Source organism: Sparus aurata, chromosome 2 (genome assembly GCF_900880675.1).
Source record: "Sparus aurata chromosome 2, fSpaAur1.1, whole genome shotgun sequence".
Taxonomy (NCBI): Eukaryota; Metazoa; Chordata; class Actinopteri; order Spariformes; family Sparidae; genus Sparus; species Sparus aurata.
In genome coordinates, this window is record NC_044188.1 from 28,163,089 (window position 1) to 28,189,092 (window position 26,004).

Genomic DNA, 26,004 nt, shown 5'->3' on the forward strand with positions numbered 1-26,004 from the left:
AGATGCGTCTACCCCGACCACTCTTCAGATAAGAAAGCTGAATTCAGTGCAAAGGATTATCCAGTACCAAATACAGTGGGTGGAAACCAAGAAGCTCTCTGCCTCATCTCCTTCACTTCTTGAAAAGGAGACCTAAATATCAGCCCAGTGATGTGCTTCTGCTCTGAGCGCATGAGAGTCGGAATGCAAGCAGGAGCTTAGACTGTTTAGGAAGCCACTGGACCAGAATCCATGGCGCAAAACTAGTTATCTTGAGCAAAGGGAGGCAGTGACATGAAGAAGGCTGCTGGTAGTGTGACAAGTATTGTTGGCATATCAAACATGCGCAGCCACTCTTAATACAAGCAAGCCTCACCCAAACACACACGGCTTTAGGGCAAACACAAGGGGGAACTAGTAATGCAGGAGCTTTGAAGTATCAGCCACTCAGATGCACGCATGCCCTTATCAGCTTTGGAAAACCGGCTGAGGGCAACAACGACCTGTGTGTTGGCACGCATGTACAACATAGAGGCGCAGCTGAACCTTGTATTAACTATTATTTAATGTTATTAGCTGAACTTTGCCAGACCGCGTGGGGAGGTTCATCACCATTTTACATGGAGTATCGGCTACTAGCTTTTTCCTTCTCCAAACTATCTTGATTATTTCAGCCTTTGTCAGAAAGGGAAAGGTTTACATTTTTGGGGGTCAAATAATAAATACAGATTTAGGGGCTGGAGATAAGAAAGCAGAGTAGCCCAGAGCATAAATCAAAGCATGAAACAGTAGTGGTTAGGGTTAGACATGAGGAGCAATGTTGGTTACCGCTTTCTCTCAGGATTCTACATGTTCTTATACAACCCAAAAAAATACAAGCTGATATTAGTGCAAAGCTAAACCGCAATTACTGTCAGTAACAACCTTTTCACAAACATTTAGCTAAAGTGTATATAGCAAGACTATCAACACTGTCATTTTAGTTCCATGGTTACACACACTGAAAAGCCCATAATGTGTTTTCAGTGTGTTTAAGCACAACCTTTAAGAGAACAGATGTGGCAATGTGATTTAATGCACACATGTTTGACATTAGTTATTACAGACCTAAACACCTCCACAGCGAGTGAATTTGGGCTGTCCCATATCAGATCTTTCATCATCAATCCAACGCTGATCTAATTATGAGACAGGTCCACTGCTGGCTGGTTTACAGCTTTTGCAAACAAAGACTGCCTGCGTCAAAAAACTATCAGTGTTCAAAGTTCAGGCAAAAGCAGTGTTTCCCTTAGATGCACCTAGCAGCGGCAGACCGCCACTGCTGAAATATGACCGCCGCTGCTGAATTTTAAATTTTTTTATTTTTTAAACGAGGAGAGAGGAGAGGTGGAGAGTGGGCTCACTCTTGTCTCTTTAGAAACTAACGTTATATTATTTTGCGCTATGGACGCTTCATGTCCACACCTGTTTGAAACGATTTATGAATATAAATCACAGACCACAGTGGGCCACCTATGCCTGTTAGGCCATTTCTTACAGCTGTTAGAATAATGAACTTTAATATAACAATTTCGGCTGCCAGTATCCATGGTTCTATTTTCATGCTTGGCAACTATCATTGTCACTGTCTCTATATCGGTACCGGTTGATGCAGGTGATGCGCCGCGCTAAGCGCCGCGCTAAACTCCGCTGCTCCGTGCCGTGCCGTGCCGTCTCTCAGCATGCATACTCAAGGGAGGTAACGTTAGCGCCAGGTTTGGAAAAGGGGCAACGAGAAACTAAGTTAAGAAACACTGATCACAGATTCAGGATCATCATTAGGGGTAGATGGATTTGTGCCAGCACAAATGTACTGTTATGTACTTAAGCCTAAAGAGCCCCTCTGGTGCCGGCAGACACATAGAAACCTCCCCAGGCAGGGTGCAATTTGCGCTTTGCTTTTGCACGCGGGCGAACACTCACCTCCACCGCTACAACTCCATCCTAGGGGAAACACTGAAAAGCATTTGTCTATTGTTTGGCTGCATTTTCAAAACATGAGCATTGCAGGTGAATGACGCAAGTTGATAACATGTCTCCACTTGCATCATCAACAAGATTCCAAACTAAAGCAGTTGTTTGATCATGAGCGGCCCCCTACCCTTTTCATTTTAACTTAAAAAGGTATATCGATTCCAAATTTTGATGATTGGTCTCCTCATTTTTGGCCACAAAAAAAAAAAAAAAAAAAAAAAGTTGTGAATCAATGCAACCACGAGAGGTTCTTGAGTGTACAGTCACGAAGGTACACAAAAAAATATTAGCCTGATGGGTCCAGTAGTATGCAAGTTTTTCTGTGGAGACATACATAGAAATTAAAGATCTCCTCCAGCCTTATGTCTGGCGGACATGATTATGAGTCAGGGGTGTAGCAAAACTGATACACAGCTCAGAAAGTCTTCAAATATGTGTCACTCCCACCCCTCTCAGTCACTCACGTGTGTGAAACGCTACACTGAGAGTCCCGTGAGAGGTGGCTACAGACACGCTGCGAAAGTCAGGGAGGCCAGCTGGAACACAGTTCTGAATTTTTACACGCACACCCAAACACAAGAAATGTAACTACTTATGGCAGATAATGCAGGTATTAAAGTAACCAAGTTAAAAAGCCAAATGTATACTCCTAAAAGCACAGCATTAGAGAGACATCTCAAAATTGAAAGAAATAGTATACATAGGTTTGAGGTTTTACTTCATTCATTCCTAGACTTTTCTGAGACATGCAGACACCACGAGAATGTTGTGCCACACCGCCAAAAAGAAAACGAAAAAATACTTTTGGAGACTGTCAGCACGGGATGAGCTCAGCAACAGTCTTGCCAATAGAGAGACGGGAAACCAGAGAAAATGTCACGACGGAAAGATGCACAAATAACAAGAGGTCAAGAGAGAGAAGTGGCCTGTGAGACGGAAAGACATCTTACCATCAAAGCATTTCTCCGAGCAGTCAGACGGCTCTCACGCAGCAATGTGAACACGCAATCACAGAAGCCAAGTAGGAGAGTGTGAATACTTGCTCTTCAGTCTGTAGTCCAAAACAAGATCAGTACCCAGTCAACGGCCAGATGAGTGTGGGGACAAGGCAGAGGAAAACAAAACGAGTGTGTGTTTGTGTATATCAGTAAGTCGGTGAGTTCCTGCTTGTGACGCGAGGATGGGGGGAAAAACAGCTTGGCTCCAGTTCCCAGCCAAGACAGGAAAACAGCTGCTGAGAAGGAGGAGGGCAGAGAGGGAAAGATAGAGACGGAGGGAGAAGGGGAGGGCTTAGTGTGAGCACGCTCAAAGTCTTTCCCAAGCAGTTCAAAACCCACACATTCTCACAGATGCAGTGACTGTCCACATTTCCATCCACTGTCTTCTAGAGGTGTCCAACCAATAACACCTATCCCACACTGAAGAAGCTCATTTCCTCCTTGCTCTGCTGAACTGAACAAAGGCAAGGGCAAGTGTTTAAGAAAGCAGAAGCCGCTTGAACGTCTGTCTGTTGTTGCATTATACATTTTTAAATTATTGGTAGCATAGGCCAGGAGTTCCCTGAATGAATTATTTCTCATTTTGGTCCCTGGAGGAGTTCGGCAGCCTTCGGATGTTTACTGTGAGTCAGCTTAGACTGACTAAATTCTAAATTTACCAGGATCTTATGTTCCACCCTTTCTGCTTTACTTTTGTTTTCTCACATCTTTTTATACAACTATAAATTCAGCTTATGTTAAAATATTTTAAAACTTTGGCTGAGAGACTTTCCTTCAATTCATGCGGTCTAGTATAGATCTACTTCTCTTCCTCTCCATGTGTTTTACAAAGTGAGTTTTACATGAGTGCATCAACATATGATTTTCACATAATAGGATACAGAATGCAGTTAATGTGGTTCAGACATAATCCATTTATTTTTTTATCAGTTTTCGTCTTTAAGTTTTAGGCAAATGTTTAAAAAAGGATTGACCATTTGTTTCAGTCAGCTATTTTTCTTGGTAAAAGAACAAAAAAAACCAAAACACATTTTAGAAAGACTAAAAACAATTAAAACTATAATTGAGCTGGTGAATGCGTGAGGTTGTGACCCTGCCCAAAAGACTTGGATGGATGGAAAATACTGGAATGGATTGAGAGGAGGAAACAAATAGTGCCTTTTTTGTCATTTCTGCCAATGTAGTGGTGTCACTATAGTGAGGCTGGCCAAGGTTTTGTATATGGGGGCCCACGTCCATCAAAACATGGTCTCATCTCTAGTAAAGGTGGCCTGAGGATGAAACCAAAAGGACAGGCTGTGTCTGCTAAAATTACACAGACTTCTGTGGTTCTAGTTTTGATTTGTGTTTTGTGCTTTTAAAAAAAATGTCTTTTGGTTAGACGTCATGCCAATTCATTAGACCCTGCAGAAGAATGCCATGTGGCTTTTTGATAAAGATGTGTGTGTACGATAAGCTCAGTTGTGACAGCGTACCCACCCAGCTGTCTCTCTCTTCTTCTCCTCTCCTCGGCTCTGACGCCATCCCCCACTCTCTACCTATGTATCCATGCTTCTCTCCCTCTCATCTTTCTCCCCTGGGAGACAAGAAAGCCCTCCTCTAACTTGTTACCCCATCTCAGCAAATGCACAACAGAATTCATCTCTGCATGCCTGCAGAGATGAATGCTGCAGTTTATTATGCTGAATTCTGTATTACCGCAATATGACTTGGCTCAAATTAACTCAAGACGGAAAGCCACACAGCTTTCACTGTACAGAAAAAATGCACACTCATCACAGTCACACAAGATTCAACAACACCCGTGCTCAAGGCTGCTGCTGCTTGCAGCAGGACTAACTTGTTTTGATGTGGTCTGGTGTATTGATAGGAGTGCAGCAAGAAGCTGAATGACCTCAAGCAGGGATCACAAAAGTGGGCCACAACACCAATCAATGTAATGCAGAGTTTGTACAGTCATTTATGAGCACAAATCAGTATGAGAAAAGGTGAAAAAGGCAGGTAAATTGCCTCTCTGACTGCAACACTGCACACTTCGAGAGCATTTAGTTGCAGGGAAAATTGGTTATATGGTGATAGATAAAGGGTTAAGTAAAAGTACAAATAAATTAAGACAAGATAAAAATGTATGCAAGCAAAATAGTGTAAACACACAAGCTGCATTAAGATTTAAAACGATTCCCCTCTCATCCCTCATAAAGTAGAGCGACTACTTTACAGTGTGCAGATTGAAGCGTTTAATCCGGTAGTGGGGCTCGTCAATAATAGACCCATTTGTCCAGATGACTTCCTGCTCCTTAGAAAAAGACACACCCAACAGCCGAGGAGGAGTAGCAGTTGGCCGTCTCTATGTCTCCGTTTATCCAGGAGACGAATCTGTTGGCAACCACATGTTGGAAGTAGAAGCCAAAGCTAACCCTCTCTGTGAACGCACTTCTTTCTTGTGTCCGCACACAGGACCGCTATCCAAACATCAGAGACATAAGAGGTAAACCTGCCTATATGGTAATGTCTACCAACTGTTGGAGAAAAGACAGAAATCTTTTCATGGCAAAGTGTCATCTGTAAGTAAACAGCAGTAACTATTTAAACCTTGCAACCCCAAAATGGGCAATAAAAGAAAATGAATGAATTGTTACTCAACATTACGCAAGTAAGAACTTGGTGATATTCACACATGGCTATATTTTTAATCTAAAAACGCAACACTGGAGTGGCTTTGTTGCTAACCACTTTCACCAGAAGGAAAGGCATTTCTGTGTGGAGCCTGTGGGACAAATCCTGAGTAATCTGAAAGATCTACACAAACACAAGGAGAGTGTGCAGTTAAATGGCAAGCAGGTGAGCTGAATTTGAAACTCCCAGCAAAGATGTGAGACACAATTATAAGTACGTTGAGGGGAATCGCGCCACTCTGCAGCCATCTTGGCAATGCTATCAGGCAGTTATTTTGTCTATCTAAATGAGTAGGGAGGGTTGTCGTTTCTCTTTCAATGGTTACAGGACATAAAAACTGCATGAATGAGGAAAACCACTTAGTATACTACTTAGTAAGTATCTTCCATTTATTTTAAGACTCAATCCAGGCTGATGAGACACCATCAGCCTACTGAACGAGCACTTGATCAAACAAGGTTTAATGTCTTTTAAAATATTCTTTGATATCCATTAGCATGTCCCTGACTGCCATCAAATCAGATGAAATGTGTGAATCTCAACTTTGTGCTTGCGTCAGTGAAACAACACATTTGGCTAGACATGTTTTCTGGTTAAGCTGTTTTAAAGTAAATGATTGGCTTTTGGGGTAAAGATGCAGTAAATGTGTCAAATAACCGCCATCTCTGTGGATATGGTCTTTTCTATTCAAAATGCTTGTGTGTCTGTCTCCTCTCTTAAAAGGTCTCTGACTATGTGTAGGCGATTAAGTGATTATTAATGAGATTATGATGGCCACGTAGGATGAGATTGATTGCTCATTTCACAGCTTCAATTGTGAAGAACAGTGTCCACCAGAGACCTGCTGAACAGGCTTTACTGAATGCAAGAAAGATTATCATATGGAGATTTTCACAAAATTTGAGCTCCAATAATTAGTTTACTAATCAATAAATTGATAGATAAAATGTAGCAGGAATAAATCAACCATTTTGTTAATGAAGTGATTAAAGTTTGTTTTGTCTTTATTAATCTGGTGAAGCCAGAAAAGTCTATTGTCTGAAGACAACTGGGGACTAGAACAACTGGCAAGAGGAGCTACTGGTAGCTTCAGCACTAACCCATCTGTCATGACATCATTAGCTTGCATTTAGACACATATACCCTGACCACACCAACAGTCGCTTCATACACTAATATGATTAAAAAACAGGCTGGTCACATATTACAAGCAGAGCTGCACTAAGCTCAAGGAAATTCCAGTTATTGTCTGATAGTGGAGGGCCAGCTATACTGGACAAGGCTGATGCTATTCTGGTTATCACGATAGCTGAAGGAACCACTGTATGCACTCCAGCCTATTAGTGTGGATAATAAGAGCCTGACAGGGTAGCAGGGGTCACCAAGTTCACCAGAGCTGACTGTATCCTGATGGGGAAATTCCATTTGTATGGCTGCCATAGTGTAAGCACGTTGAGACAAGACCTGTTGTTACCGCATGGTGTTGTTGGCTGGAGCGCCTGAAACTAAAAGACTCCAGCAGTAGATAAATTAAATCACAAAACATCAGAAATGTATGGTGTAACACAGTCAGTGAGTGACTCACTCTACTGAGTTCTACAAAAAAATATCTGATGACGTCAATAAGTAACTGTCAACAGGGGTGGTTCATAAAGTAGGATTTTAAGTTAAATTCCACTTAATTATGCAATTAAAGTTAAAGCCCCTGTACAGACTTTTCATTTAGTGTTGATTTTGGCGGCACCGCTGGACGAAAGCGGTAGTGTTTTGCCGGAATGAAGACTGCATTTCCCATGAGCTCTAGCGCCCACTGTCGTGAAGACGTTTGTCTGGCCGGCGCGTGTAGATTTGTTTTGGAAACGTCGGAAAGAAGACGGGACTTGCTTTGAAAACTTCTTTTGTTTTATTTTAGCAGCTATCTGCAGCGTGCATATGGACGAGGTAAATGTGTCCATTTGTATTTCTACTTAATATAATATGCCGCCGGTGAGACAAAGTAATTGGAAAAAACTGCAGTAGCATTGCCAACATAATATCTTACGTTGTAAGCTAACTGTATTACCGTGATGTCTGTGACATGGGCTAAACATGCAAAGACTGCACTATTGTCACTGTGTGTAATGCTGCTGTTGCACTGCAATTTCCCAGCTATATATATTACCCACGGTGCTACAGAGCTAGCATTACAGCAAAGTCACACTGATTGTGATGGATGTTTTGTTCTAAGTAAGAAACTGAATCATTTATAATGACAGAGGATATTACCGATGCATCGTTGCAGGTCGGCTGGGCTGATACACACAGCTGAAATGGATGCGTGATCTAAGACGTTTGTTGTCGTTTTTACGAGTGTAGTATCTAGAGCTAATCTAGTGGTAACGTTAGCCAGCTTTGTTGTAACAACATAAATTCATGTATTGCTGTAAACTATGTCCCGCATTACATTTCATAAATGAAATAAAATTTACAAACCTGTCTAGGAGGAATCGGGCGAATTCTGGATCCGACCCTCACTTCAAGCCCCGCAACTCTCTCCATCTCTGGAAGAAATCGGCAATGTTTATCCGTGTTTTAGCCCTAGCTCGATCGGATTCCCTCTTGGCCTTTCGTTGGTCTTCGGTTCGAATTATTTTTCTTTTCTTTGTCTCATTATCAGCCATGACAAAAGTTTTAGCTCGGTTAGCACTGGCTAGCGTAGCAACAAAACAGCTATGCTGTATCCTGAATGTCGTCAGTTCCGGTCTGACTGCCTTAAATTGTTTCGTCAGTGGTCCGACCCGACCAATGCCTTTCAGAGGTATAGAATTAGACTACTTAGAAAAAGCGTATCTTCATGCTGATGGGCTCATTTGCTGTTGTAGGTAACAGAGACACATAAGCAGAAACCAGAGACTTTTATATATCCAGTTAAAAACTACAGGGGCTTTAATTTTCTGGAAATGCCGTTTCATAAAATTAGGTTTAAATGAGTCTAAACCAAGTTATTATGGGAACAAAGCCCTCCTGAATAACCTGGTCACACTAGTTTTAAATATCAGCTCTATAACTTGCATCAGACTTTCTGTTAATGTAACTTGTAAACTGATTTGTTGCTCTTTTCTGTACACGCGACATCTATTGCATGTCTGTCCGTCCTGGAAGAGGGATCCCTCCTCTGTGGCTCTTCCTGAGGTTTCTTCCATTGTTTTTTTTTTTTTTTTTTACCCTGTTAAAAGGGTTTTTTTTTCCATCAACGTGAAGTTTTTCCTCACTCGAATGGGTGGACAGAGGATGTTGTTCACTGTACAGATTGTAAAGCCCATTGAGGCAATGTGACTGTGATTTTGGGCTATATAAATAAAATTGATTTGATTTGATTAGACTTTACATCACGCAAAGCTAATTTTAATTTTTACCAAGAAAGTGCAACTCTGTTTTCTTCAATGTTCCTCCTCAACAGTTCAACTGTGGTGTATCTTTGTGTCAGGTGAAGTCTGCGGGTACAACCAACTGCCATAGGTTCTCTTTAGCATTCAAACATATCTCCATTAGGTCAGCATCCAGCACAAGCAAACTTTCTATGTGGTTCCATATTAGGTTTAATGCTGTGAGGCTGCTCCTATGTATTTTCAGTTCAGGTTCGTGACAAGCTCATCTGGCTCCAGCGTATTCTTTGTAGTTGTGGGATTCCTCTGTTACCTCGACTGTGGTGCTGCATGGTTTACATATTGCCATAGAAACCTTAGACACAAGGATGTGTTGTTGTCTGGTGCTTTGGGGTTGTGTGCATTATTTATAGTCTGGTCTTAAACCATTTGCCTATGACACCGAGCACCTGTATCATCCTGGTTATATCTTTAAGTAAGAACAATCTGATGCAGATCCAAATAAATCTATAATAAATTTGGATCTAGCAGTTTGAATAAGTTTTATTTTTTTGTACTGGATTGCTTGACTGTATTGAAGGGGACTGTTGGGCCTTGGCAAAGGCATGCACTCGTCTTAGTGCCATTCTGGCTAGTTTCAGTAAAGGCATGCTTCAGCAGCTTTATTTCTCATGTAACAACGAAGATATGGGTCAGCTAATTTTGATGCTGAGCGGGTAGGCCTCGGCAGGTAGAAACCTCAACCAAAACTCTACAAGCCTGTAGTACATGTCAGCTGCTTTTGGGGTTTGGACCTTCTGAAATATTTAGCAGCTGTCTCGGATCGGTTTCCCTATGCCGACAGGTAAGCCCAAACCCGTCTGATCAGGTTTCCACAGCTGGGCTATAGAATGTGAGGGAGATCATTGAAATCAGCCAGTCTGTCTTCACATCTCGAACTATCAACCACTTCCCGTCTCCAGCTTGATGGATACTATGCAATGAACTGAATGAACAGAAAGTCATTCTTCCATCACCACCAATATCATCTAACACAATGCACGCCTTTGACCAGCTCTGGGGGTTTGAATGTAGATGGCAAAGCAGTTCAAAACACAATGAAGGCAGTGCTGCAGTATATAATGAAGGTGCATGAGCAGTGGTTGTGGGATTAGAAACCCACCTCCTAATCCATTTGAGTGTCTGCGTCTTGAGAAAAGTGCATCTCTGCCCAGTCAAAAGGTAACAGGTCACACTATCAAGCACTGGTTATATCCTGTGGAGAAAAGACGCAAAGGTTTGATTTGGGTGACAGAGATACATGACATGTTTTCCTATTGTATGACATTTAAAGATTTTGTTTTTTAACACTACTTCACCTTCACCTTCACCAGACTTCTCCCAATAACCCAATTTCCTGTGTGCATGTAACAGCAGTAAATGAGACATCATCACTAATTAATATGAACTGCCAAGTCTCAATTCCATCAATTCAAACAATTCAGCAAGGGTGTGTAATCTTGATAATTAAGCATTCAAATGAGCAATGGAGGGAACGTCTGGAAACGAAAGGAGTGCTGAATTGATGTAGAGTGAGTTGGAGGGCACCAAAGTTGTAAATCGAATCTGCTATCTAACCGTAAAATTAAGCGCCAGCAGCCCTTTGACAACATCAAGGTCCCCTAAGGTATCGAGGTCATTACCTTGTAAAAAAGACAATACAGTGTATCAATTAACCGACTAATCAAAGCTCAACAGAAGACCAATGAACGAAAACAAAAGGCACTCACTTCACCATCACTTTATGGAAAATGTGTTAATAATACAGAGTTCGCCAATGACAATTATACCATGGCAACAACTACAGTTCGGACAAGGTCATTTTGAGCTAAGCCGAAAGAGTATAAGGTTCACAAATGATCCACAGATTGTGTGCGGTGGCTGCAGGGTACAGCTTTCGAAATGATCAGCACTAGAGAAAAACAAGCAAGCACATGCAGGCACACATACACACATCTGACTAACTGATCCAGACCCTGATAGTGTGTGGTCTGATGAGACAGCAGGATGGCTTACACAGTAGTCTTCTATCCAATGCTTGTCGCTCCTCACCACCTGTTTCCTCGCACTCACATAAAGCTCCAGTAACAGCTAGTGAGTAGTTGTAGTAATGTTGGTGTGGAAACACAAGTCAAGGTGATCTTAATGACGTAGCTACACTAATTACCATACAAATAACCTCTGGGAAGCAGTCCTCATTATATAGGTCAACAAAGGTGCTCCAACTGATCAGCAAACATTCACTATTTCTTTCTAAATTTCTTCTAAATAGCTTGAGTGGTGGCCTCAATTAAGCCCGATTGGAAGAGCCAGTCGAATATGGCTTACGTGCAATAGCATACTGCAAGGCTCAAGACTAATGGCCCCTGTTGTCAGTGTTGGTCATAATCACTAGCTGGCTACTCAGCATGAGACCTAAGAGCCTTGAAAATATGTTGGGCGTATTAAACCAATAGGGTTATGCAAATCAGTTTTGAGACAGAAGGAAAGCTAGTGAGCTGTTAACAGCAGGTGAGCAAGAGAATCTGGTGGTGTGTTTGGCTAATGGAGCTTACAGCTAAAAAAGCTAACAGCGGAGCTAAACACAGCAGGATAGATAGTTTCTGTTCAAAGGAATATAAAGCGGGAAACTATACACTGCAGTTTAATGTGGTGGCACAAGTTTATAGTAAATAAAGGCCCTGATGTACTTCAGTCGAGGTTAGTTTACATCATTTTACCAAACTTCGATCAGAGATAAAAAAAAAAATAAAAATAAAAAAAAACGTTTCAAGCAGTGACCAGGTGGGGAAGTTGTTGCGTCAGGGTAAAAGACAAAAATCTGTGTTACTGAAATCTCTGTCCTGTGTATTTTCATTTCTTAACTGTTTGCAGTTAAAAGATAATATTTTGTTTCTTTGAATCACTAAAAATGATCATTTATTTCCTCTACATTTAACAGTGTTTTATCTACCATTAATACCAACTATACATGGTGATAAAGTAAAGAAATGTCCCTTTGATCGATAATCCAGCTTTTTCTCTGGTCAAACACAACTAATGTATTGTTCAGCCTTTACTGACCCAGGGTAGTTAAAATCATACCAATGCCAATTTCCAGGAACACGGTGACTGTGTTAACTCCCCAAACCCCTTTATGCTCCTGTGCAACGGTAATTAGAAATGTTGAACTGAACATTAGGGCCCTCTCTCACCCCTAGTCTCTCCCACCCTCTTGGTGACAAGTTTCACTTGCCCTTTTTACACAGCAACACCACATTATCTCCAGAGCGCTGGTTCGCCAATTCTCCTCCGATGGTAATTCACACAGGAAGCATCTCCGCCCTAAAGACGAACCGCTGTGTAATTCACACAGAAACAGCGGCGCTAATGTGTAGTGATTGAGATCCTGACCCACCAAACATCCTGGAAAGTGACAGTTACGTTTTTCGTGCTAAATCACATAATTACATAATCGCCATCAGTAAACAGGACCTGTCTGACTCACTCGCGGGGACAGAGGCTGTTTCCCGGCGAAAGTTTACTGAACTCTCGGTCCAGAAGGCTGACCGCCACAGTGATTGATTTTCATCCCAAACACTCGATGAGTTCAAGTTTTTTGCTGGTGACAGACGCTGTTTTTCGGGCAGAAATGTGACGAAGAGTTGGTAGGATGGGCGGGAGGACGGATGCTGCTCCACATACAGCTGGGGTATTTTTTTCTTATACAAGTTGCCAAAAGCAGTTGCAGTTACTACGTTACTTTTGTTTGGTCATGTAACCTTGCTTTGTGGGAAATTTCTCTTCATTAAGTTGAGTCAGTTATCAGACTGTACGATAGACACGGCCACGCTCCGCGCCGCTGGCTTATCCGTTCACACTGAGGCTTTGTGACATTAGTAAAACTTTGTAACTTTACTGATGTACAGGACAGTCTTTAATTTGAGTTGAAAAGCTAGCAGTACCTTTCTGTTTGATATCAAGACGAGATCTGGAAATATGTGATTTAGCGGATTACATCATTGGGATCTGTTCTAATTTAATGGATGATGCGCTGCTCAGTGGCTGAACTGCCAAGGATTACTTCTGTACTCATCCTGTTACATGTGTTAGATGCCAGTCTTGCAAACCATTAATGAGCGTGCATATTCATGAAGTAAGGAGAAAGTGTGCAGCTTAATTTCATGAATGGATAGATAGTTGAGATGGCTGAATTATTTGGAAGAGAGAACTCCACATTTGTATGTGTGTGTATACATATGGGTCTGATCAGAGATTATTAGTTTCGGTACTTTAGGAACCAACTGTGTGCAGCTTCTCTCTGCTTCCTCACTGCCTGCAGCCAGAGTGGGCGTGGTTTCACGGTGACGGACAGTCACAGAGCAGAGCGACACAGACGTGTTGGCTCTCTGTTACGGATTTAAAGCATCGTTTACAGACGGGTTTTGTGGTGTCCGTGGGCTTGCCCTTACTGTCGGCAACGTTAGCGAGATACTTCCTGATTTCGCTCCGTGCATCTGCTTTTTCAACAAGCCTAGGGCGGTCGGCAGGAGCACTCATGCCACTCTCAGCTGACAGACTTTTTTCACCATCAGAGTTGCAGGAGGCAGTCAGGGGTAAAGCTAACTGTTTAACAGGCCCATGTGGTTCCACACATCTCTGTATGCAAACACGACGTTCACACTGGTAACATCAACTTTACCATAACATGCGCTGGTGTTCACAAGTATGCTGATCAACAACACCACTTAAATTATCTATTTTAACTCAATCAGTACTGGTAATATAATCATAGCATGTTCATTTTTGTCAATAATTTATACTATATTGTAATTTATATTATTAGAAAATGGTCTGATTAGAGCACAGACTTCCACCAGGTCTGGGTCATTTGTGTTGTACTTTAGTGCACTAATGTAGTTTGCAGGCTAATCATCCATTGTTTGAACTTTATCGAAATTGCAAATTTCCCCTTTGTGGGACGAATAAGGTATTATCTTATTTTATGAATTGCCAGACTTACAGTTAATGTAATTTATGTTCATTATTTTTATGCTGAATAAAATTGTAGTTAATGTGATGTAAATGTTTTTCTACTACAAGCACTGAGCTGTTAATGGACAATCGGGTTATTTAATAATCTTTGAGAGCAAACAAGACAAATGAACAAAACAAGAAGACGCTTGTCTTCTTGGATACAGAAGCTATAAAGCTCAGCAGCTTTTACAAAAATATATATTTTTATTTTGACTTTTGAAGTGTTTAATTAATAAAAAGAAATAAATCATTTTAATTTCCACATTCTGTCATCTGATATTTTATTCCATTACTTTTGATGATGTTCTAGTTCTCCGCCGTGGTATCGTTTCAGTATCCGTATCGAGATATTTTAGGCAGGTATCGTACCGAAGTCATAATTTTTGTATCATGACAACACTAATACAGTCATTGTCACAGCACCACATGTTGGACACAGGAAATGACATTTAACCCCTACCTGCACCGTCTGAAACACAGACAGTTAAGAGATGCGTACACAATAATCAGGCAATGGGGCCAGGTACACGGCACGCCCTGACAGCAGCGTGCCCTGACGCGCATGGACTGTGCGGGCCCGTTCATCGCTGCTTGCAGCTTTAATTTGTTTCATGTTTCAGGACAAATGCAGTATAGCAGGCATGTAAACACTGGTATTTTTATTAGTGCACAGGTATTTTTAAGCAGCTCTTCTACTGCCATTTTATAATCCATTGATAATGACAATCAGTGCACAGTAACTGAGATCTAAATCCAATTTGGCTCACAAACACTCAGGAGTGCAATTTAGCATACTCTACAAGAGGAAAGAGGAGGCCAGCTGAGCTGGCAGAACATGTCTCCCATCAGAGTTGGGAGGATTATAGAGAACCGCAGCTTTTAATGATTTGACATTTTTAACGATGGAGGGAAGAGGGAGTGAACCATTTATCAGTACAAGGCCTCTGAGAGACTACAGCTCTCAATCATTTCTGCCTCATCTACCTTCTCTGCTTCCAATGCTGTGTGGTTCAATCCAAAGACATTCTCAGGCGACCAATCAAGTCTAGTGTCTGAATCAAAGTTGTAAATTGGCCCATGTTGAATAAACGGCCATTAGAGTGATAATTCAATTGTACAATTAAGATGGGTGTGATGTGCAAATGCAGTGTGAAGATGAATTACCTCCAGGCCATGTGAGAATGAGACAAGACAATACTTTAACACCAACTTTAAGAAAACTTCAATGACGAGATATGACTTGAAAAATAGACTTAATCAAAAGTCAAAAAATGCAAAACAATGCAGGTCCATTTTGAAATGTTACTATTAATCATCATGTAATGAATGCATCACAAATGAATGATCATATGCAGTACAAGACACAAATATGTAAGCACTGTAAAAGTGACTCTCATGAGTCTCTTCAGATCTCATAACTGTGTGAGCTTCTAAAATGAACTCCTTGTGACAAATTGAAATTAAAAATGTAAAAAACTGTATAAACAGTACATTTTTCTTAGTCTTACGTCAAGTGCAAACAATAAGTGCAAACCATAATCAGAGCAGTGCTCTCTCAATACTTGAATTGCAAACAGAGACTGACCACATTTCTCTGAAAGCATGATATAGAGCCAAATCTGGCTTCAACTACATTACCCAGCCTAATATATTCTAGGCTATTCCGTGCATTGTCATCTTAAAAAGGCCAAACCATGGCATCGCTTTTATGACAGTGACAGCTTCTTGTAAAACTCTGGCTGTTTTTTACCTGTGTGGGACTCAAAAAGTGGGTGAGTGTGCAATGCAACATTCACCATTTCCCAGGCATTTGTCAGCCTTGTTTGCGTGGTTGATTTTAGTAGAGATCTGGATTGTTCTGTAGGTATCATTGCATAGTGCTCTTTAGAGCTGTGCGATATTACGATATATATCGTAGTGCGATATAAAAATGTCTACCGTAGGATATAACCCTCTGTAGTTTATATCGTAATTTTAACGTGTAGGCTACTTCTTTAGCACTGTTGCTACACTAACGTTAACGCACACTACGGTTGTAATTTAATATGCCGTGTAAAGCTCAACTCAACGCCGGAATGACCACTGGATATCCAAATTTTGAGTTCAAAGCAAGTTTATTGTATGAAGGCGAATGTAACTGCAGCAACCCTACTGCTTTGTGGTAGCATTTTTACGTCACCCGCAAGGACTCGTTTACGGTACTGGTCGCTCGGGAGTAAACAGAGGCAACGCAGCATGGTGGACACGGAGGAGAGCGCAATGGAAGACGAAAATAATGTTAGGATACAGAAGCAGAACCTGAAGAAGATTTGGTGCCGAAAAGGGGGAACTGGAATTCCAATGTTTGGCTTGGGGTTAAAAACTCAGACACCAACCAGACAACGGTAATCTGCAAAACATGCCGCCAACAAGTTGTTACTAGCGACTCGAACACGTCTAATCTTTTCTACCACTTAAAGACACGCCAGGATATACATCGTTATCGGGATACAAAATTAGCTATATCAGGATATAATTTTTTTTCCATATCGCACAGCACTAGTGCTTGAGGATGGCTGCAGTGTACAGCCCTTTCTTCTTAGAGTGCTATGATTTGTGTCTTGTCAGTCATCCCGTCTGCGTTTATTGTTGCCATCGGGTATCCAAAATGCTGCCATACAAATGATTTACAAGTAATGGGGGCATCTTCCACACCAATTTTAAGTTCAAAGCAATACTGAACTTTTCTCTCCTCCCTTTTCAACCAGACACGACATATCTTTTTATCCATTGTGTCAGTCCGTATCTATGGAGCCCCTCCAGGGCCACACTTGAGGAAGAAACTGGATGTGGAAATGTGCTAAAGGATTTCTACACCATGCTCTCGGATTCACAATATATGCGTACGGTTTTAGCCCGCTACTCATCGATCAGCTGGAGGCCCCATGGATACAAGCAACTCAGAACAGCTACTGACAGTCCAATCATTCTACATGGAGTTTGCCTGTGATAATCAATAAAGATGATGACAACAACTCTGAATGTATTTGAGCAAAATGCTCTATTTAACTGGAGGAGGAGGAGGGCTGCAGTGCGTCTGTGTACGTAATGTGGTGCACAGATCTCAGTCCTCTGATCAGACTGAACAGGACATACTGACTATCATTCTGATTTAAAGGGGATGGGGTGTGGGCAAGTGAAATAATTCATCCTTAATGAGGAACATATTAATAACATAACACCCATTTTGATCCAAACAGAAGAAATAAACATGCAGTCAGTGCATCCATATAAGCCATTTGTTTTAAAACAACAGCAATTGATCCTGGGCTGCAAATCATAAACATCAATGTTTTTTCTCCTTATCAGAACGTTGGGACTGAAGGGTACTACTTTTCTCTCCTGCTCCAATAGCCCATTGAGGCTTATAAAATGCAGCAACCACATCATTCTTCAGCATACTTCTACCACGGCAAACATTTTAACGGTTGAAATGGCTACACTCAAAAATGAGTTGAGATTCTAGGCATGTAGGGCAGAGGACGGTTCTGATGACATGGTGTTTAACTGGCAGGCATGTTAGCAGATCAAAAGTAACATGTCACTTTAGCGGCTAAATAAGCTGAATGCACCATTGGCGCGGATTGGCCTCATCTAAAAAATTAGTCATTAGCTACAGTCAAATGTGGAGTGATTAAATTGGATAATAAACGGGTGCTGCGCTCTAGCACTTGACATAGTTCTAATTAAAAATGCTAAACAAAATTTTGAAGGGGGGGCAGTGGTGTGAAAAAGTGTCTGTTCCATTTTTGTGTTGCTTTGATCTAACCTCTTCCCTTCCTGAGACTCTGTAAAACACTCAGCTTCTAAAACATATTAGTTTGTTCTACCCTCAGGAGAACTCCTAACATAGTAGTGGGTAAGACTGGTTAAGTGTACCTTTGCAGAGGAGTTTATCTGCACAATTGTGGAATTAATGGTACAGTAAATCTGCTTGGCAAATATTTGAACAAATGTAGATATTTTATACTTTTGTTGCATCTTTTACCTTGCAAGCGCACCTCACAAAGAATAGATGAACTACATAATTAACAATAAGGAGAACCAGGGGAAGATTACGAGGGTTCTTCAGATGGAACCAACTGCTGTGAAGAAAAAAAAAACGATCTTGACATCTAACAGAGAAACCCAGCAGGCAAGAAAGCTGCTGAACATAAGTGGAGCAGTAGGATTCCAGCAGAGCACATCCATGAGCACACAGGACAACTCAATAATTCATGTCAGTGCTGTATGTCCAAAGAACAACTAGGTTCATGGGATGCTGAAACCAAAATGTGTGTGTATGTGCTTAAGCATGTTTAAGTAACATCAGAAAAAGCATGAAACAGGCCGGCAAAATGCTGCCACAAAACACTTTTTTTTTTAATTAAAAAAACAAAAGGTTGGATGGATTGCCAGGCATTTACAAATGATTAAAACACATGCATAACTACAGACCATAAATATTTTCTTAAGATCAATATACTATTCAGTACATTTACTGTATACATAACACACATCTACAACTGAAGAACACTTTACATTATCACCGAGTACTAATAACTTATGAAAAAACTGCTACTTAAAGGGTTAATCCAGTATATTTAAACACCAACCTTATATTTACGAGTTTTGGTGCGTAAATGATTCCTATTTACCAAAAGTTTTGGAATCCGCCCAGTAGATTATCTCAGCTGGTAGCAACGACATTGCTGCAATGGCTGCAATGCAATCCTTTGGGGCAACTCCCCCAAAGTTATGTCCACTAAAAGTGCTTGTTGTTGCCACTGACCAGCTGAGGTTTCCATACATTTGACGTTTTTTTTTTAAATCAGGAACACAATTCTAACTTGACGAGAAGATTGGCTCTGAAATCTGGTGAGATGGACGACAGTGGAAATTTGAGTCAGAGTTGGAGAGGAGTTAAACGTTCACTTTGAGGAACTGCCAGCAAGAATGTGTTTTCAAACAAATGGTAGAACAGATTTTGACAATCTAGATCAGGCTAGATTTGTCCCTGAACAAGACTAGTATTTCATGTTGACAAAAAGTTATTCATCCATAGGAATTGTTTCCATAATGTTGTCAGACACTCAGAATAACAACCTCAGCCTGTCAGTGGTGAAAACAAGCACCTTTAATGGACAGATCTATGACAGTCAGTTGCCCCAAAATACTTTTTTGTGGTTGCCAGCTGAGGGGATCTACAAGGGGTGAGAAAAATGTTCGATTCTTCGATGCATCGTGATTCTCTCTAGAATGATTATGTCTCGATGCAGATGAGTTAATAATTGGAATTTTAAAACTGGAATTAGTGCGCCCGCTGCAACATTCAGTTCGCCCGTTGCAACATTAAGTTTGACTGCTGTAGAGTTCTACAGAAAGCGCCTGCTGATTCTCTGCTGTACACGCATGCGCACCAAGCACACATGTTCGAGCGGCGACAAAATGGCTGCAATGGCTAGCACCAAGCCTATAAGACCGGCACCGACTTCTATAAAAACTACTGTATGGCAGCATTTTGAGTTCCAAGAAATCAAGGGGAGAATTGACAAGACCTACACAGTTTGTAAGGTGTGTGGGACTCAACTTAAACACTTTGGCAACACGACTAATTTGAGAACCCACCTTGCGCGATACCGCCCAGGGTTGGGAGAGAAGCAGCGACCTGTTGCAGATGCCAGCCAGAGAACGATCAGGCAGCTTCAACCGAACTCAGAGAGCATTGCAGATTACCAAATCCATCGCAAGTTTTATTACACTGGATTTAAGACCAAATTCAGTTGTGGAGAACGTGGGGTTTCAGACGATTGTGTTCATTCTAGATCCAAGACAAAAAATACCATCTCGGCATTACTTCACTGACACAGCCATACCGACGCTCTACGATGAAACAAAAACGTAGGTTTTGGACACTTTGATAAAAGCGGATAGGTAAGTAGCCATGTTTTAGTATGAGAGCCGATACATAGGTCCATAATGTGTTGAGATGCAAGCTGCATTGATTAAAAGCTTTTTTATTTTTAAAAAAAAAAGGTATACCGTTTTTCTCTCAGGGATATGTTCATTGCCAGTAATAGGAGGATTCTGTGTTCACAGAAAGTCATATCTATTTGTGACAAAGAAAAGCCTTTTTTTTTTTTATAAAATAATAGAGAAGGTAATTAATCGAACTCGGAATCGGAATCGAATCAAATCGTGAGGTGCCAAGAGACTCCCACCCCTAGGATCTACTGGAGCGATTCCAAAACTTTCGTCAAGGACAAATTATTTACACACCAAAACATGTAAATATAAAAAGGCCCAGTTTTAAAATACCCAAATTCCCCTTTAACATAAGCCTCTGCTTCAGCATTCTGACACGTGTGAATGTGCTCCTGTTATTCGATTTCTGTTGCACCAAACTGACATCAAGCAGTCATGTACGACTGCAATTTCTGAACCAACATATACACACTACTGCCCAAGATGTCAACTGAGGTGAAAGTATTCGCGGTAGCATATGTGTATGTGGAGTCTGCCCTCACAATGACCCAATGGTTTGGGCACACCGCTTTGCATGGTAGATTGTTATAGCAGGAAATAAGATGGGGATAGAAAAAGAAGAGCAGGGATCGAGTTGGATGAGGAAAAAGCAGTGTGTGGGAGAATGTCTGGCCTAAACAGACGTGTATCTGTATCTGTGTTTATATTGTAGTGAATAAAAGGGAAAAAGGGCACTGCCCTATACATGAAGCAGGAAAAGAAAATGTAATGAATTAAAGTCCGTGTAAAGCAAATTCAGCCATTTTCTTCTAAACACATTAAAAAAGGTGATAAATGGATTTCCTTAAAACATGTAAAAAGCCATTCAACCATTTAGAATTTAATTGTGGAGCTAGGCTCACAAACAGTCAGTGCGTTTACATGACACTCAAGAAAACCGAATTACTGCGTTAGTCAGACTAAGGTGTATACATGCATCTTAAAAATCCGTTCATAGTCAGACTAAAATCGGACCGGATCGGATTTCTCATAGTCGAATTACACTACGTAGATTATTCGATTGAAAGTCGCATTACTCCTGCATGTATATGTTTCCAGCGGATCGGATTTCGCGTTCTGCGCAGGCGCGAGATTTTTCCCCGGGGCCGTGAGCCGGAAGTAAACGGGCGGCGGCGGTGGCGGCTTTCCTCCGAAATCACGGCAAGAAAGAGCGCCAGAGTGCACCTAGTTTGTGTAATTATCATGTACACCATATACGAAGTGTACAAAGATGTAGCTTCGTCTCGCTCTTCGTACGCCATCTTTCTTGAATGCCGAGGCAGCTGGTGACGTAAAGAGGTCAGCCGGAGGTGCGCCGTTAACACTAGTTGAAATGGGTACAGCGCCACCTAGCGTACCGGGGTATGACATGCTTTCGGCCAGTAATTCGATTTTCTCACTGGCATGTATACTCGGATAATTGCAGTTGTCCGACTGAGCAGCATAGTCGAACTATGGCTGTAATCTGACTAAGCTGTGCATGTAAACGCACTGAGTGTTTCACGATTTCTGTGTTCAGGATTTAATGGGCGGGTCGGATATCGGTTTGCATAAACCCGGCCCTGCGTATAAATACATTCAGCGCATTAGCTTCGGTGGTTTTTCCACTCGCTCTCGAGTCTTGGATAGCATCTCTTAGAATAGTTTGCAGCTAGCTAACCAGTCAACCAGTCAGCTAAACAGTCATGTCTCCTCCACATCGCTCGTGCATCTTTCCTGGATGCCACAGTGTGCAGGGTCCAACTGCCTTATCCGACCACTCCGTTGCCTCTTGTCTGACCTGTTCGGCAGAAAAGTTGCATTGAACACACCGCTTCGACGTGCTGCCTACGCCACAGTAGCGTGTACGTTCTGCGCTTGCGCGAGATGCAATAAGCGGGTGGCGCTTGTGTTGTGAGTTGTAAACGAGAACCTCATGCACGCAACTCTCTTTACTTTCGATCAAAACGAAACTTAACTATTTCCGATAAAAACAGCTGCATACTAAACATGCAGCGAGGCTTTACCAGACGAACAAGAATTAATTCGTCCTGAACGGACAGAACAACTAGTCTGTGCCAGTACTGCAAAACATGAAAACGGGGAATGACGGAACGGAGTGCATAGAAAAACAAAGCGCACACAGTATTCCGTCCCTCCCACACACCGCGCTGATTCGCTAGCACAACGCCAATCAGAACGGCTATTCAGCTGGCACACAACCAATCAGAGAATCCAATGGCTCAGACGTCCGACGGCTAGCTTATTTAAGTTTCCTACGGACAACAACGTAAGGAAACGGTGGATCGATTTTGTCAAGAGGAGCTACTGTGGAGAGTTAAAAATCACCACCATCACCCGTCTCTGCAGTGTCCACTTTACCTCCGATAGTTACAGCAACTGTCACCAGGTAAAGCCGCCGGCATTATGCGCCTGCCTGCGACCATCCTGCCGACAACAGGTGCTCTCATCCCATTACGTGCCCGCCAGAGAGTGTAAGTAGAGTTTAGATTCTCTGCCCGACCCTAACTGGGTCGGGCCAATATTTCCCATCAATATCCTCGGGCCGGGTCGGGTCGGCCCCTGATCAAGCATTTGTGTGTGTTTTTTTTTTTTATAAAAACAAAATAATGACTATTTCCAACTACAAAAGGCGCATCTCTCTCCTCCCTCCACGTTGGCTGTGCCGCTGCATGATTTTACATGTGAGTGAGTGTCCTCGTGCTGAAAACGTGACTTCTCGCACATGTGACGTCACTCCCCTGGAGGCAAGAAGAAAGCAAAAATATATATTTTTACTAAGGAAAATGACAAAAATAATAGTAACGCATAGTGATTTGAATAAGTAAATTTAATCGGATTAGTGGTTTGGAAATATCAACTTTAGATTACTCCTCACTGAAAAAAGTGGTCAGATTAGAGTAACGCCTTACCGGCATCACTGATTGTGTAGTTTAAGTGCAACATGGAGCTTGAGAACGTCCGTTATAACAGCCCACGTATTAAAAAAAAATGTCGGGTTTAAATCAGGGTCGGGCTCACAATTACAGTTAATGTGGGCCGGGCCGGGCTCGGACACAGCGTGCACGGGCTCGGCTCGGGCTTGATTTTTTTGGGCCAGATCTAAGCTCTAAGTGTAAGTGTGTGCTTATGTAGGTTATAAATATTGTACATTTGGGCAATTAAATGCATTTTGCTGAAGGTGCAAATCCTGAAAGTGATTTTACATTGTGCATCCTGTCATGCCCATGTAATGTTAGCAAATGTTATTGCATTTAATCATGACATGATTTGGCCTCATTCCCTGAGCGGAGTCCATCTGACAGCACAATGATAATCTACAGGTATTATTTTATGTGCACCAATATAGCTATGACAAGGAAATATATGTAGACTGGGGTTTTACGTTTGTGTGTAATGTAAAACATGGACTGTGAGGAACGAGGCTGAGCACTATCAGTGTCTGACTCAGAGTCAGTTTCTGGCTCTGATGGCTCAAACAGGTCGGGCTGGGTCCGTCCGATGACGCTATTAGCTTCCATTGTTACTGTAGGTTACGTCCTTGTACAGTACACGGAGGAGGCTCCCCTCCCGGGCGTGGGCGTGGTTCCAGCGCCTCTAACTGACACGCCCCCAGCGTTTCCCAGCAGAGAGAAGTGCTTGTTTTTCCATGATTTTGAGACCTAATTTTATATGCTTGGCAATTTTTTTTAATCTTTCAAATTTGGCTCAGTGGTCAATGACACATGTTTCTGTGGTGTGACAAACTAATAACACAAATTTATTTCTGCTTTACACGGACTTTAACAAAAAGATTAGCAACACAAAATGGCAGTACCTGGACAAAGTGGGTTGGAAATACTCTCTCGGTTATATAAAATAACCGAGAGAGTTAACAGTCAACCTGCCTACCATCCAATTCCAGTCTCAGGGCTGGATTACGCTAGAACAACTGGTTCGCACAACATATTGGCAGGCTCAAGTGTTTATTGCTGTTCAGAATGGACACAGTCGAAGGCAGTGTGAAAGATAGGGAAAGATGTGATCATTTTTGAGACGGTCTGTCCTGGAAGGCATCTATACTGCTGCACTCGTTTGTAAGCCAAAAACATGACAAACTGTAGACACTGTACATCTGTATATGCAAAACACCAAAGTCGGTAAAAAAGACCCTTGTCCGGCTGCCATGGCATTAACATACCAAAGCAACTTTCCGGAAATAATGCAGACAGAGACCAATTTATCAGTCATCTCACATTTACTGTCTGGCACATAATGGCTACAGCTGATGGCCAGCTGATGCAGCATTATGTCCCGTGCCCACCCCAGTTTCTTTGACTGGTCTATAGAATCAGTTGAAAGATCCAACATAGCTGTAAGTCCCCACAGAAAATATATACAAGATCACCAGTTAAATACATTTGAAAACTGCCAACTCTTTTTTGCTGCTACTGAAGTCAGAAATGTTCATATCATCCCATGCTAGGATGAGTATATAGTGCATATCGTGAACACATTTTGACCATAAACACTGTCAAGACTCAAGAGTAGTTTACATGCACAGGAGTTTTGCAGCTCAATGCAGCACATAATGCAGAGCTTTGGTGTACCAGTATAGAAACATGTGGGTGTAAGCTTCTTCCAGGAGGAGCGCTTTACACCACATCCTTCTCAGATGTGATGATAAACAGCCCCAGTAACTCCTGTGGTACATCCTTCTCTCTACCTCTCCATAGGGACGAACATCCATCATCTGCCTGAAGAGCTGAGTGAGGATCCAATCTTCTGCACACATCACTCACCCAGCAGCGACAGGCAACACTGGCTCACATGTGCAGTAACTTATTCCATTAACATTCACTCCATGCCTAAACAGAGGGAAATCGTGAGTGGGATTTGCTTCAAAATAGGTGGGCATATCATAGAAAGTATTTTGCAGGAAAAAAAAAGGCCTTGTGTCCCGTTTAATCAATACTGACAGTCTGACGCCAGTGGCAATGTGCTACAATAAGAGACTACAGGTTAAAGGGTGGGCAGTACATTTCACAATCCATTCCAGTAGAAGGAGCCACAAAATGACCCACCTGAACCCCACTGGGACAACTGAGCCTTATGGGGAATGTTACTTTACATGCACTTCATGCTGCTCAATGCACCATATCAGGACAGAGCAATGAAAACAATTTGTGGATTAAAAAAATTAATTAAAATTTTTTTTTACTTAATTTCTCCTCACACAACAATGATTTAAAGCAAAAGTTAAAACTGAACAATATTCATGAGGGGTACACCAAAGTGCAGCAGTGGCACCAAAAAAAAATATATTCTCAGCCAATGACATTCTTCCAAAATCATTTAACTGGTCTTCAAGAGCAATTAAAACATGAGTGGCAGTGATTTAAAAGAGCAATTCAATTTAGTGCGAGCCACTCAAGTGATTAGATTCTATTACACTGTGCAAACACAGGGGCACTGCTGGCCTTTTAAAACAACCTGCTGTGCCGTAAAGCCCAGGCGTGGCCATGCTCAGCCCTGGATTGCTCTTAATGGGATTTCACAACATTAACATTCTACTGAGTCAGCATCAGACACACTGGCTACAGTGCCCCTTTGCTGAAACAGCCCTGACTCTGAGTGTGTGTGCGAGCAAATGGGAGAGTGAGCGTCTCATGGGCTGGGTGCACAGTGTGGACCATTATTAGACATGCTTTGACTCCCTCCAAGAGATAACTATTGTGTGTAGATCCTATGACAGACACTATCTGGAGGAAAAACATCTCCTGACATGATGCAGCTGACTGACTGCAATTCATGTGTAGCAGCGTGTGTTTGGAAATAGAGGCTAGAGATGAGCAGCGTTTTCCGCTGAAACAAGTGCCGGCGCATATAAAGTACTT

At 41.9% G+C, this 26,004-nt stretch overlaps 1 protein-coding gene across 2 annotated transcripts in view; it reads right to left on the reverse strand.

Annotated features, from left to right (window-relative positions):
* Positions 1–26,004, reverse strand: part of LOC115574368 (SPRY domain-containing SOCS box protein 4) — a 54,043-nt gene that overhangs the window by 23,854 nt on the left and 4,185 nt on the right. The window contains exon 2 of one of the 2 annotated variants that reach the window (XM_030405862.1): positions 10,194–10,286. The exons of the other annotated variant lie outside the window; for it this stretch is intronic. The gene's annotated coding sequence lies outside the window, so the exon portion shown is untranslated. The remainder of the gene's footprint in view (positions 1–10,193; positions 10,287–26,004) is intronic. 2 annotated transcript variants of the gene reach the window in all.